Here is a 14,693-nt window from a genome sequence, read left to right as displayed (position 1 = left end):
TTGGCTCTTGAAATAACTTTATTAATTCTGCTTATATAATACAAATGGCAATATATTGTCCAGTAATGAGACTCAGGAAAATAACCAATCCACTAGCGTTCATGGAAGTGAATTCAAATCTTTATGCAATTAACTAAAAAGAGGAAACCATATACAAGGCAGACCCATTGATTCCAATACATAGTGTAACAATATAAATATTTAAATCCAAAAGTAGAACAAAGCTTGAGAATAACAATATTCTTACTCATCTGGTTTCATATTCACTGGACTGATTCCAGCGCAGCATCACCCAACTTTCCCCAAATCTCCCACCCACTGTCTCAAAACCCCCTGAAGATACCATCCCCATCCCCATTGTGGGAGCAAAACTGAAAAGCTTGTATGGCCTCCATGGCTCTCAGATGGGCCCCATATCCCTGAAGAATCTCTAAGCATTCCCTACAAGCTGGGTACTGGAAACCTTGACCCTCATCTAGGCCCTCGAATTGAAGATAATACCAGCTGATTTTCCCCCACACAGACTACAGTCAATTCCTCAACCAGATTGAAATTATCTCAGAAGTCTAACCTCGTAACTCCACTGCTGAAGTCTGATTGGCCTAAATACCCACCAAAAGCTCCCCATCCCTGCCATCCACACAAACAGCTCACACACAAACACTGCTTCTTCCAAGGGAGTTCCAGGACTAATTCTCTTCCCAGCCAAACCCACCTCACCGTGCACCATCAAAACCTGAGCACTCTAGTCACGTCTCCCCCACAGGCTCATCTCCAAACAGCTCTGTGCTTTGCCTCTCCTCCTTTTTCAGTCTTTGTCCTATGCCTTCTGGGCACACCCTCAGAGCATTCCCCATTTCACTGACCTTTATACCACTGCACGTACTGAAGAATTTAGAAGGGGAATGAATGTCGTTTTTATTCCATACTGTCACAGCATGCAAAACCTTGTGATCTGACCCCACAAATTGAGCAACGCTATTTCTTTCCCTTCATTATTACCCTGCTGTGATATCTTCCATCTTCAAATAGGAATCTTCCCTCGGTCCCACACCCTCTTCTGTTTTTGCACTCCTCGGCAGAAACTGTTGGCATGTTTGTATTTGCCACCTCCCCATTCTTTCCCGTTCCCTCTTAAATACTCTCCTACAGGGAGGGGATCCGTCTCCTCAATGTCACTGAAACTTCAGCGGGGTCACCAATGACTACCACACTGCCAGATCAAGGATAACCTGTCACTTCTTCCCTTGCTCGCCCAGTTGCATTTGACACTGCTGATCATACAGCATCTCTGCATTTGCTGAGATGATCGTGTTTTTCCCCCTTTAGTCGTTTCATATGGTGAATTTCATTAATTTTTTGAAAGTTAAACTATCTTACATTCCTGAACCAATCTTCACCTGGTCATGAAATATGATTCTTTCCATATAACTGGATTCTGTTTGATATATTTTGTTTACAGTTTTTCCACCTGTGTTCATGAAGAAGATGGCCCTACAATTTTCCCTTCCTTTAATATTCTTGTCAGGTTTTGATACCAAGTTTATACTCCATTCATTAAAGAAAGAGTTGGGAAATGTATCGAAATGCAATCAAAGAAGTAGAAGCATTCACATATATACAGACATAAACACATACGTGATCTGTTACAGGGATTTGATCACTGGCAGTTGTGGAAGCCAATTAAAGAGCCTCCCTAAGATTGTTCCATCTGACGCTGGAGTCCCTGGAGTCAGGGAGCTGGGAAGTAGATGTGGATGTAAAGTACGAAGCGTGAGGACAGCTGGAATGCACAAGCACCAGTTGAAACCAATGAGGACAAACTCATCACCCATCTGCTGCACCTGACGACACTGATGGTGTGGGTGTCCTGCAGGACAGTGAATTCCCTTTGTCAGAGAACTACACACGCTCATGCCCTTGGAGTGCGAGAACCTGAAAGTGGATCCAGGAGAAAGTAGGGCAGGTGCAGGCCTGACTGCTGCCCTGAAGCAAGCAGGGAAGCCAGCCAATAAGCCATATCACGTGTGAGCTACAAAATGGAGGCGCTGTGGTTCCACACATCTGTCCTCTAATCTCAGCCGAGAATGTTTCCCAGGAGAGCATTCCAACTAGAAACACACAGATACAGAGAAGGAGATTTCAGGAAATGTAATTCAGCCTAGGCACGTTGATATATTTTATTACAAAGGTATTGTCGAAACGGTTTCCTCTTTTTCTATTTTCTGATAAGAGTTTTTGTAAGATTGGCATCAGTGCCTGGAAGAAATTACCAATGAAGCCAGTTGGGCCTTGAGGTTTTTTGTGTGTGTGTGACAAAGGGTTTTAACTTACAGATTCAATTTCTTCGATAGACATAAAAATGTTTAGATCTCCTATGACTTCCTGTGCTAGTCTTCCTGTGGTTTTTCTTCTATAGCATTTGTCTGTCTCAGGGGTCAACAAACTATGGATCTCAGGCTGTCCATATTTGTAAGTAGTTTTATTGGGATAGAACCATACCCAATCAATATACAGAGCTCAGCACGGATAATGCCCCTTCTTATTACAAAATATTTTATTACAGAATCATAAGCACGTAACTCTGTAACATAAAATTATTACACTCAAATATACCTTATGACATTTTAGGTGAAAGGCTCAAATTGAAACTATAAATTATTACACGCATATTATTACCCCACCAACCGCACACGAGCAGGCCTTAATCCCGCCGGACCCTGTACATGGTGCGTGGCTGCCATTGTGCTGCGAAGGCAGAGCTGAATAGCTGAGACTGAGTGATCCACGAGCCTAAGTCATTTATTCTCTGGCCCTTTACAGAAAAGGTTTGCCAATTCCTGATCCATCTCATCTGAATTGTCAGATGTACTGACAAAAAGTTATTCGAAATACTCATTATATTCTAACGTCTGTATCTACAGCAATGACCCCTTTTTATATTCCTGGTATTAGTAACTTCTGTTTTTTGGCCTTTGTTTCTTGATCAGTCTTACTATAAGTTGCCAATTTATTGATCTTTTGGCTTTGTAAAATTGTTTTTATTGCATGGTTTCTTTCTACTTATTCTAACTCTCCCCTCATATTTAGTAATTCCCCCCTTCTATTTTCTTTGGGTTCACTTTGCTATTCTTATACTACTTCCTTACAATACAAGCAAGAACACTGATTTTTCAATTTTTTTAATTCTAAAATATGCCTTTCACAGCCATATAATTCCCTATGAGCACAACACTAAATCTCATAAGTTATGTCATGTTTTCATTATCTTCACTTCAAAATATCTTCTAATTTCTATTGTGACTGTTTTCTTCAATCACATATTATTCAAAAGTGTGTTGCTTAATTCCTAAACAGTTGTCATAGTCTCACCTATTTTTCTATTAACTTCTAGTTTAATTCTCATGTGGAAGAAAATATACTCTATGATTTCAAACATGAAGTTTGTTGAGATAGAGTACCCAAAGCGGTCATGACAATGAACTAAATTGAGCCATTTACACTCTTAACTACAACATTATTATAAAACGGATCAAGAGAGTGCGGTACTGAGATACGAATCAACAATTGGATTAGCGAACAGATCAGAGAGCACAAAGGTAGGTCACTTAATTTTTGACAGAGGCACCAAAGCTAACACTGAGGGAAAGAGAGTCCTTTCAGGATACATAAAGAATTCTTATGACCTAATAATAAAAAGAAACAACCATTCCCCACACAGAGCAAAGGATTTAAACAGACACTTCACAAAAGAAGATATATGATAGCTAATAAGCACAGGAAAGAGTGTTCAATATCATTAGTTCTCAGAGACATGCGCATTAAAACCACGATGAAATATCACCAGTCATTGATCAAAATGGCTAGAATTAGGAAGACCTGACATGAAATGTGGGTGAGGAGGACACAGAACAGCCGGAGCTCTGACACATTCTTGGTGGAAGCGTAACATGGTATAGTCACTTTGAACAATAACCTGGCAACTTCTTATAGAACTGAAGATACGTCTACCCTATGACTCTGCAATTTCATTCCTAGGGATTTACCGAAGGGCAGTAAAGACACAGGCCCACAAAAAGACTTGTACAAAGATGTTCATAGCAGCCTTATTCATAACAGCAAAAAACTGGATGCAACTCAAGTCCATCAATAGGAGAATTTGATAAACCAGTTGTGATATATTTATAAAATGGCAAAAAAAAAGATAGAAACTACTGATTCACACAACATCCCAGCTGACTGTCAAACATGTTGAGTGGAAGAAGCCTTACACTAAAACACTGCAGACTGCATGACTCCAGAACAGGCAACACTAATTCACAGCGGAAAAAAATCAGAAGAGGGACTACCTCAGAGCAGAGGGTTGGGGTGAGGGCTGGAGGTGGGAAGTGATGAAACTTCACTATGAAGGGGCAAAAGATAACTCTCTAGCCCTGGCTGGTGTAGCTCAGTGGATTGAACGCGGGCCTGCGAACCAGAGTATCGTGGTTCGATTCCTAGTCAGAGCACATGCCTAGGTTGTGGGCCAGTTCCCAGCTGAAGACGCATGAGAGGTAACCATACATTGATACTTCTCTCCTTCTCTTCTTCCCTTCCCCTCTAAAGAAAAATAAATAAAAATTTTTAAAAAGATAACTCTCTAGAGCAATGGCAATGTCTGATCTTAAAAAAAATCTGGGTGACATAGGTGTATATGTTGATCAAAACTTAGCACATGTACACTCAATGATTTGTACATTTTTAAAATAAATTTTACTGTAAAAGTTATAAACAAATATTAAATTCTGGTTAATTACATGTTTGTTGAAGTAGTTAGTGGAAAGTGTACTGATGTACATAATATATTTTTAAATGTATTTAAAGAATATGATTAAGGGAAGGACAGAAAGATGAGTAGATAATAAAAACAAGTGTAGAAAAATAAAAAGTAGAATCTAGGTAAAGGTATATGGGTTAGTCACTATATAAATTAGGGAAGGAGTTCTAAATTCTCCTATATCTTTTGGTAGATAATATAAGTGAACAATCATGGATTTTAGACTCATAAAGTTAGCCATTAAGAAATTTAGGGTTCTCTGGCTGGTATAGCTCAGTGGATTGAGCACGGGCCTATGAACCAGAGGATCGAGGTTCGATTCCCAGTCAGGGCACATGCCTGGGTTGCAGGCCAGTTCCCGGCAGGGGACACACGATACATTGTGTGTCCTCAGGAGAGGCAACCATACATTGATATTTCTCTCCCTCTCTCCTTCCCTTCCCCTCTAAAGATAAATAAATAAAATATTAAAAAAAAACATGTAACAGTACATTTAAAGAAATTTAGGGCTCTCAGTAAAACAATGACCAATCCTATTTGATTTGCACTGAATTTACTGGTATCACACTGCAAAGATACATTATTTGGAGGAAAGAACTTCAATTTAGTTATTTACAAATATGTGGTGTTAGTAGTAGGTCTTCAGAAAATAATGATCGCCTCCATATAAACCTTTGGCCTTTCCAAGGTTTTCTGGACCACCCAAGCCCATCTGGCAACAGTTTTTCTTCTTCAGAGTTCCTTTCTTACACTTGGGGACACAATTTTCAGCATCAATAAAAGAAATCTATGCTCTACTGCACATCAGAGTAACTAGCATTAAAAAAAAGTTATCATTAAGAAAAACTGAAAAATATCTCCAAAATTAAATATTATGGGAAAACCTCCTAATGTTCAGAGTCTCTGACAATTTAAGCAAAATAATAATTTTTTAAAAAATTAGCTAACTTTTCTAAACTGTCAAACTGATTTGGATTTGGTCCAAATTTGGGGTGAAAATCAGCCAAACTAATTCATCCAGTGGAAATTTAAAACAAAATACATAATTATTGATATTTATTACACTTTCAGAACAGCAGCTAAGAAAAAAAGTTACCATTGACAATGACTTTTGTAAATTAGTCTCTGTTTTTGTAAAACAGCCACCTCCAAAGCAGGCTCAAACCCTGGAAACACACCAGTGCACAACTAAAATATTAAAAGGGTTTTTAAAAAGCCCTAAGTAAGAACAAAGAAGTCAGAGAGTTTCAAAGTCTTACAAGTTACATTCTCAGAAAACATAGGCCTAATAAGATTTAAATAGTCCCCAAGAGAATCAACAGCTAACTACGCCCATCTCTAAAAAGAAATCAGAATATTAAACCACCATTTCAGGATTTAAAATATAGCCCTATAATATGAATTAAAAAGGAAATACTGTAATATGCAACACATACACATTTTGTGCAAATGGATTGGAATTCCCTTACAGAGAGAATTTCCCACTAAAGAATGAATTGAGACTTCCGCCAAGACGGAGGCATAGGTGGAAACACTGTGCCTTCTCCCACAACCAAGTTCCAACACAACAAAGGTTTGGAGAAACAAAGACAAAGCCAAAGAATAGAAAATTGAATTATACGGAAGTCCAACTACAACTAACCGTTCAACGGGGACGGTAAGAGGGGCAGAGCCAGAAACGAGCAGGGTCGGCAGGACAGGTCCCCCGACCTAGGCGCACAGGCAGCCCGGAACCAGTCGGGGTGCAGGGCAGACTGACCGTGGTCGCACATTTGCACACAGTGAGACGGACCACGCAGGCCCCAGGGGGCGAGGGCTGACGGCGGTGTCACACTCGCGTGCAGTGGGACTAAACGCGTGGGCCCGGTGATGGCAGTAGCTGCGGCACCGGTGAGAGCCGAGGCGGCAGGCGGCAGGCGGCAGACAGCAAACAGGACGCCATAGTCCCTTTTTGACCCCGCCCCCACATACTGCGTCACAACCCAGCGACTGAGTTACCCTGGTCTGGTGAACACCTTAGGGGTCCGATCCTGCTACATAACAGGCACGAACAGCCCAAAAGATGGCGCAAGAAGAACTCAAAGTCCCAGAGCCAATAACTCTAAGTGACCGAGATATTGCCAGCCTCTCAGAAGCACAATTCAAAACACTGTTTATCAGGATGCTCACAGAACTGGTTGATTATAGTCACAAATTAGAGGAACATATGAAGGCTAAACTAATTGAAATGAAGGGAGATGTCCAGGAATCCAATAGCGATGGAAAGGAAACTGGGACTCAAATCAATGGAATGGACCAGAAGGAAGAACGAAACATCCAACCAGAAAGGAATGAAGAAATGAGAATTCAAAAAAATGAGGAGAGGCTTAGGAAACTCCAGGACATCTTTAAACGTTCCAACATCCGGATTATAGCGGTACCAGAAGGGGGAAAGAAACAGCCACCAGTGGAAAACTTATTTGAACAAATAATAAAGGAGAACTTCCCCAGTCTGGCAAAGGAAATAGACTTCCAGGAAATCCAGGAAGCTCAGAGAGTCCCAAAGAAGTTGGACCCAAGAAGGAACACACCAAGGCACATCATAATTACATTAGCCAAGACTAAAATGAAGGAGAGAATCCTAGAAGCAGCAAGAGATAAGGGGACAGTCACCTACAAAGGAGTACCCATCAGACTGTCAGCGGATTTCTCAAAAGAGACCTTACAGGCAAGAAGGGGCTGGAAAGAAGTATTCCAAGTCATGAAATCCAAAGACCTACAGCCAAGATTGCTTTATCCAGCAAAACTTTCATTTAGAATGGAAGGACAGATAAAGTGCTTCTCAGATAAGGTCAAGTTCAAGGAGTTCATCATCACCAAGCCCTTATTATATGAAATGCTAAAGGGACTTATATAAGAAAAAGAAGATGAAAAATATGAACAGTGAAAGGACAGCAAACTCACAGTTATTAACAACCACACCTAAAACAAAAGCAAACCAAGAAGACAGCTAGATCAGGAGTGGAACCATAGAAATGAAGAACACATGGAGGGTTAGCAACAGGGGGGTGGGAGGAGGAGAAGGGGGGAGAAGGTACAGAAAATAGCATAGACAGTAGGTAGAAAATAGATAGGGGGAGGGCAAGAATAGTGGGGGAAATATAGAATCTAAAGAACTTGAGACACGTGGTTATAAACTAAGGGGGGAGAAGGGTGGGGGGGAGTGTGCCGGGGGAGGGGAATGAAGAGGGGGGAATAGAACAACTGTAATGGTATAATCAATAAAATATATTTTTTTTAAAAAAGAATGAATTGAGATGTCCATTTCCAGCAACATGGTCGACTAGGTGTGCAGGGAACGCTTCTCAGTAAAAAACCACTTTAAACGCTAGATGAAAACATCTCTCACAGAGTGTATGGCTGAACTGGTGGTAAAATGAAACCACAGGAGGCCAGAAAAGAGAAAGTAGGATATTTCACAGGGGTTAACTAGGATTAGAAATGGCATGTGCTATTTCTATGAATTCCTGGTGACCTAGTGCCTGGTTTTAAGGACCCACATGTGCTGGGACAAAAGGGAAAGTTTAGGACCTATGTAAAATGAGAAATCAGATTAGAATCTCTTACATAAAGCTAGGAACCCCCATAAGGAAGTAAACTAGAAAACATCCAGGTAGTTGGTTGAAACATGGCTGTGTTGAACTGGCTCAGGGAAAAAGAGGGAGAGAGGGAAGAGAAACATACACTTCACTGAACTGAAAAGTCCTAATGACTAAACCACACTTACATAGTCTGCTTTTTGCACTAATTGTGGCATGAAAGGCCGCAAGTACAAATGTTAGTTTAAAGCAGCCCGGAGTGGTCACGCTCCAGGTGCCTGGCTGAAACAAACACAGGCATTTTAAGACTTCGTTTGGATACACTAATGTACCTCCTGATAGTACATTAGTGAACTGGAACGTAATTCTGAAGAAATAATTTTAAAATACAGCACGGAAAGAGAGAGAGAAAATAGAAAAGAGAGGCTATAAGACAATGGAGACTAGAGTGAGCAGGCAGGCCCACTACATATGTATTGGGAATTCCAGAAGGAGTAGAACAGGAAAGAGGCAATAATCTTATATTAAAAGAAATCCAGACACATCATGTGAAACATCAAAGCAGAAACATCAAAGGCAAAGAAAGATTTTAAAAGCAGCTAGATAGAAGACAGCAACTACCTATGAAGGAATCACTATTAAAACTGACGGCTGAATTCTCAGCAGTAACAATAAAAACCAGAAGAAATCAAAATAATAATAAAGTACTAAAGAGAAAGTAATTGTCAACTGAATAATTGTATAGACACTAAAACAATTTTCCAACAGCAACAAAATACATTTAATTAAAACAAAACAAACCTTAGGTCACCACTAACAGACTTTCACTAAGTTAGCTTCTGACTTAGTATACTTCAGAAAGATGTACCTCAGAAAGTAGATAAATGGCTGTTAAAGAAAGATCTCAAATGTAAAAAAAATGAGAACAAAATAGTAAACCTGTAGGTCAATTTTTAAAAAGGTAACTATCAAAGAAAATAATCTCTAACTTGTTTAATTAAACAACCAAGATAGAACTTAAATCTTAGAAAATAACAGCATGTGAGTTAGAAATTCCAGGTGACTGGAATTAAGGATTCCAAGATCTTCACATTATTTGGGAGGAAGACAAAAATACTGATTAAATGTAAATAACTAAAGATGATATTAAAATGTTTAGGCACCCTTTAAAACAATGAAAAGTAGATTAAATGTAAACCAGAAGGTAAGAAAAGAAGGGAGGAGGGAATATATCAGAACAAATAAAATTCACAAAATAAGACAGTAGTACTGAATCTCAGTAATTCAGTAAAGAGAATAAATATAAATGGACTAAACTCTTCAAGATAGATTATCAGACTAAAAATTCCAAATTTAGCTATATAATATTTATACTAGACACACCTAAAACATAAAGATACAGAAAAGGTGATAGTAATAGATACATTATTAAATAGAAAGAATAAACAAAGTAACAAACAACAAGTGTTAGAGGGGTTGGGGAGAAAAGGGAACCCTAGTGCACTGTTGGTGGGAATGCAGACTGGCACAACCACTATAGAAAGAAAACATATGGAATTTTCTCAGAAAACTAAAAATGGATCTGCCTTTTGACCTGGCAATTCCACTGCTGGGATTATACCCTAAGAACCCTGAAACACCAATCCAAAAGAAACTATGCATCCCAATGTTCATAGCAGCACAATTTACAATAAATAGCCAAGTGTTGGGAGCAACCTAAGTGCCCATCAATAAATGAATGGATCAAAAAACTATGGTACATTTACACAATGAAATTCTATGCAGCAGAAAGAAAGGAGGAACTCCTATCCTTTGCAACAACATGGATGGAACTGGAGAGCACTATGTTAAGTGAAATAAGCCAGGCGGTAAAAGAAAAATATCATTATGATTTCATCTTTAACTGGAACCTAATCAACAAAACAAACAAGGAAGCAAAATATAAACAAAGACATGGAAATTAAGAACAAACTAACAGTAACAGGAGGGGAGAGGGGAGGGGATAATGGGAGGAATGGGGTGAAGGGTTTACAGGAAGAACTATAAAGGACACATAGACAAAAACAAGAGCGGGTGGAAACAGGGGAAGGAGGTGGGGATGACTGGGGTGGTGGGGAGGGGTTGAGAGGAAAAGGCAGAAAACGGTACTTGAATGAAATTCAAAAGTATTTAATAAAAAAAAGGGAAGTCTGGCCTGGCTGGTGTAGCTCAGTGAACTGAGCGCGGGACTGCGAACCACATGATCACAGTTCAATTCCCAGTCAGGACACATGCCTGGGTTGCAGGACAGTTCCCAGCAGGGGACTCACGAGAGGCAACCATACATTGATATTTCTCTCCTTCTCTCGTTCCCTTCCCCTCTAAAGATAAAAAAATAAATATTTTTTTAAAAAAAAGATAACTTTAAAAAAAAGAAAAAGAGAAGTCATGATAGACAGTTTGGTTTATGTGGAATCTAAAATAATTTCCGATATGAATATCCTAATAACATAAGCTCAAAATAAATAATGCAAAAATTGCAAATTATACAAAGGTTTTAAACCATGATCATAGTGAAAGATATGCAAATATCTCTCTCAGTAATTGATAGTTCACAAGATAAGAAATCAATGACATAATACTTGAATAACATATTAGTATGTTTCATTAAGTACACATACAGAACCCTGCTCTCAACAATAATGTATTCATATTTTTTCAAAAATACATAGAACTTTTTATGAAAAGTTAAGTTATTATAGGCTTCAAGGTAAGTTTCTATATGCTGAAGCATAGAAAATTGCTATTTATAAATCAAAAACAGTGAAAACCACCAATTACATACTATTCAATCTAATACAGATTTCAAATACTTTATAGATTAAGATTTCTCACAACAATCCAATTTAATGGGAACTCAGTACCCTCTCCCACAAAATTTCAATCCCTATATATTTGAAATGTTAAAAATACCTCTCTAAGTAACTGAAAGGTCAAAGAAATTACAGTGAAAACTGTAAAACTTAGAAATAAAAGTTGACTATTCTACCTATCAAAACTGTGGGATCTAGCAAAATTGATGTGTAAAAGAAAGAAAACATACAGCCTTAAATGCTAATTTGTAAAAAAGTCTAAATACTAACGACTTACCTCTCCAATTTGAGTAGTTAGAAAGATAGCAAAATTAGCCTCAAAAAGTAAAGAAATAATGAAAAAGCAGAAAGTGGTGAAATAGAAAAATTATACAGTGAAGAATAGCAAAGCCGAAAGTTACTAGTTTTTGACAAACCTGATAAACCAGTAGGCAAACCTGATCAAAAGACAGATGCAGTGCCCTGGCTGGGTGGTTCAGTAGGTTGCAGCATCGTCTGATACACCGAGATTGCAGGTTTGATCCCTGGTCAGGCAATCCATCGATATTTGTCTCCCACTGATGTGTGTGTCTCTCTCTCTCCCTGCTTCCTTTCTCTCCAAACACAATAAACATATCCTTGGGTGAGGATTAAAAAAATAAAGACAGAAGTAGAACGAGAGAGAAAGAGAGAGATGAAGAGGTCGCAGATACATATAATTAGAATGAAATACAACTACAGATACAGTAAGGCCTAAAAGATTTAGAAGACAATATTATTAATAACTTTACACAGACAAATTGGAAAGCAAGTGAAATGAACAAATTCTAGAAAATTTAAATTCTTTAAACAAACTAAAATAAACAAACAAGCCCAAGAACAACAACAATCCCCCAGAAGCTGAACATTTCTACAGCTACTGAAGAAAATGAATTAACCATTTGGGAAAAAAATCTCACCGAGAAAACACCCAGCCCAAATAGTTGTACAGGAGAGAAAAGGAACGAACCTTGATCCCCAGTTCATTCTGTGAAGCTAGTACAACCTTAATGCCAAAGCCGACAAAGGCAATACAAGAAAGGGAAATTACAGATCAATGTCACTCACGATCATAAATACAAAATGTACCATATCACATAATACCATACGGAATCCAGTAACATTTTTAAAGGTTTCTGTCGTAAACACATGGTTAGTTTAACATGAGAGAAATCTGTTCATTTGATTTACTAAATTAAAGTGTAAAAGAGAAAAATGGTACAATCCTCTCAATAGATGGAGAAAAAGTATTCAATAACACTCAACAACTCATGAGAAAAACCAGTAATACGCCAGAAATAGAAGAGAACATCCTGTAAAATATAAAGAGTGCCTACAAAAACCCTAGAGCCAGCATCACGCTCAATGGTGACACAGTAAAAGCACTCTCTATGAAATCAGGAAGTCTGCAAAGCTGTTGCCTCCGTTTCCAACGCTCATTGGAAGTTTGGTCAGTTTGTTATGAGCACAGGGACAGACACACAGAAACACACACATGGGTATGTAGGACTTGCAGGAAGGAAGTAAAATTCCATTACTCTATTATTTATATCAATTGTCTTCATGGAAAACCTCAAAGAATCAATACATTTATAAACTACTTGGAATTAAAAAGAGTTTAGAAAGGTTTTTTTTAATATTTGCTAACACAAAAGCCAACTACATTTGTGCAAACCAGCAATAATGTTAGAAAAAGTACATTTTTTAAAAAGATACCATTTACAACCCTGGCTGGTGTGGCTCAGTTTGTTCAAACACTGTCCCATAAACTGAAAAGTAGGGGGTTCGATCCCCAGTCAGGGCACAATACCAGGGTTGTGGGTTCAGTCTCAGGTTGAGTGTTCAGCGGAGGCAACCAATCAACGCTTCTCTCTCACACTGAAGTTTCTCTTTCCCCTCCCCTCCCCCTAAAATCAGTAAGTTTGTCCTCGGGTGAGGATAAAAACAAGATACCACTTAAGGTAACTAAAAATAAGTTTAATTATAATTAAATAATAAAAAATTATAATACTTGCAACAAAAGATATATAAGACCTTTATGAAAAATAGTATTTCATTAAAAGATTCAAGACCTAAATAAATATGGAAAAGTTCCATGTTTACGGTTGAGAAAATTATCTTAAGGGCATCAGTTCCCCTCCAGATTCAATCTATTGAACCGATATAATTCCCTTCACAATCCCATCAAGGTTTCTCAAAGAACTCGAAAAGCTGATACTAATATTTATATGGAAAAGAAATGGACAATGGCCAAGTTACTGCTGTAGAAGAAAAACGATGGATGAGTAGGGGGCTGAGAAACTCGTCCTACCAGATATCAAAATTATTCTAAAGTTATAATTATTAAGACCACAGATTCGGCATTGGAATAGTTTGGAAAGAAATCCACACATGTACAGAAAACTGATATAGAAACGGCATTATAGAGACTAGTGGGGATGGGATAAATTGTTCAAGAAATGTAAGGACTTTTAGAGAATATAAAATTGTATATTGTGTGTCATATACAAAATTCCAGATAAATTAATATTTTAAATGTGAAAGTAAAAAAAATGTAAACTTCTAGAATATGTTGAAATATATTAATGATCTCAGGATATATATAACTAACAAAGAATTAATATCCAGGATATATATATAAGGAACTCCCATGAATCAATAAGAAAAATACAAACCACCCAATAGAAAATGGACAAGTATTTTTTTAAAGGCATCTTACATAAGAGAAAAGAAATGGCTCATAAGACACTCACCCCCTTTGGTAATTAGGAAAATACAAATTAAAAGGAAAATAAGATACCCATGTGTTGGCTAGCACATGGAGCAATGGGAACTCCCATAGCCTGCTGGTGGAAGCTTATTGGTTGCTACTATTCTGTAAACATGGTGCCGTCAGTAAAGCTGAACATGCCCACGCTCCATGACCTGGCAACTCAATACCTAGAAATAGACCCTAGAGAAACTCTTGCACATATGTACCAGAAGACATGTACAAGAATGTATTCCCTTACTTGGTCAAAATTAGAAGTTAACTATGAAATGTTTAATTAAGAATCACACAATATATTCATCACCCCAAATTAATATCTAAGGGGCACATAAACATTCTTTTCATGAACTTCTTATTCATAAATTGCTAAGTTCATTAATTAATACCAGTAATATCCTTTTGTAAATGCAGAGATGAAACATTCCCGGCAGGCCAATTTTAGGTATAGCATGAACGACTTTGTTCACACTGACAGGTCTATGCACTTGAATCACCAAAGACTGTAGCAAGCATCTATGAGAGAAAATCCATTTGGAAGATTATTTCAATTTAACCAGGATTAAAAGTAAGCAAAACTTCTATCCTTGTAATTACTGAGTGAAGTACCTTTGATTTTAACACCTTACTCAATCAGAAAATATAGGAAGGGAGATAATGAG

Source organism: Sturnira hondurensis, unplaced genomic scaffold, assembly GCF_014824575.4.
Source record: "Sturnira hondurensis isolate 20B ecotype Veracruz unplaced genomic scaffold, ASM1482457v3 Scaffold0017436, whole genome shotgun sequence".
NCBI classification, from domain to species: domain Eukaryota; kingdom Metazoa; phylum Chordata; class Mammalia; order Chiroptera; family Phyllostomidae; genus Sturnira; species Sturnira hondurensis.
Note: the sequence above shows the minus strand (reverse complement) of the source record.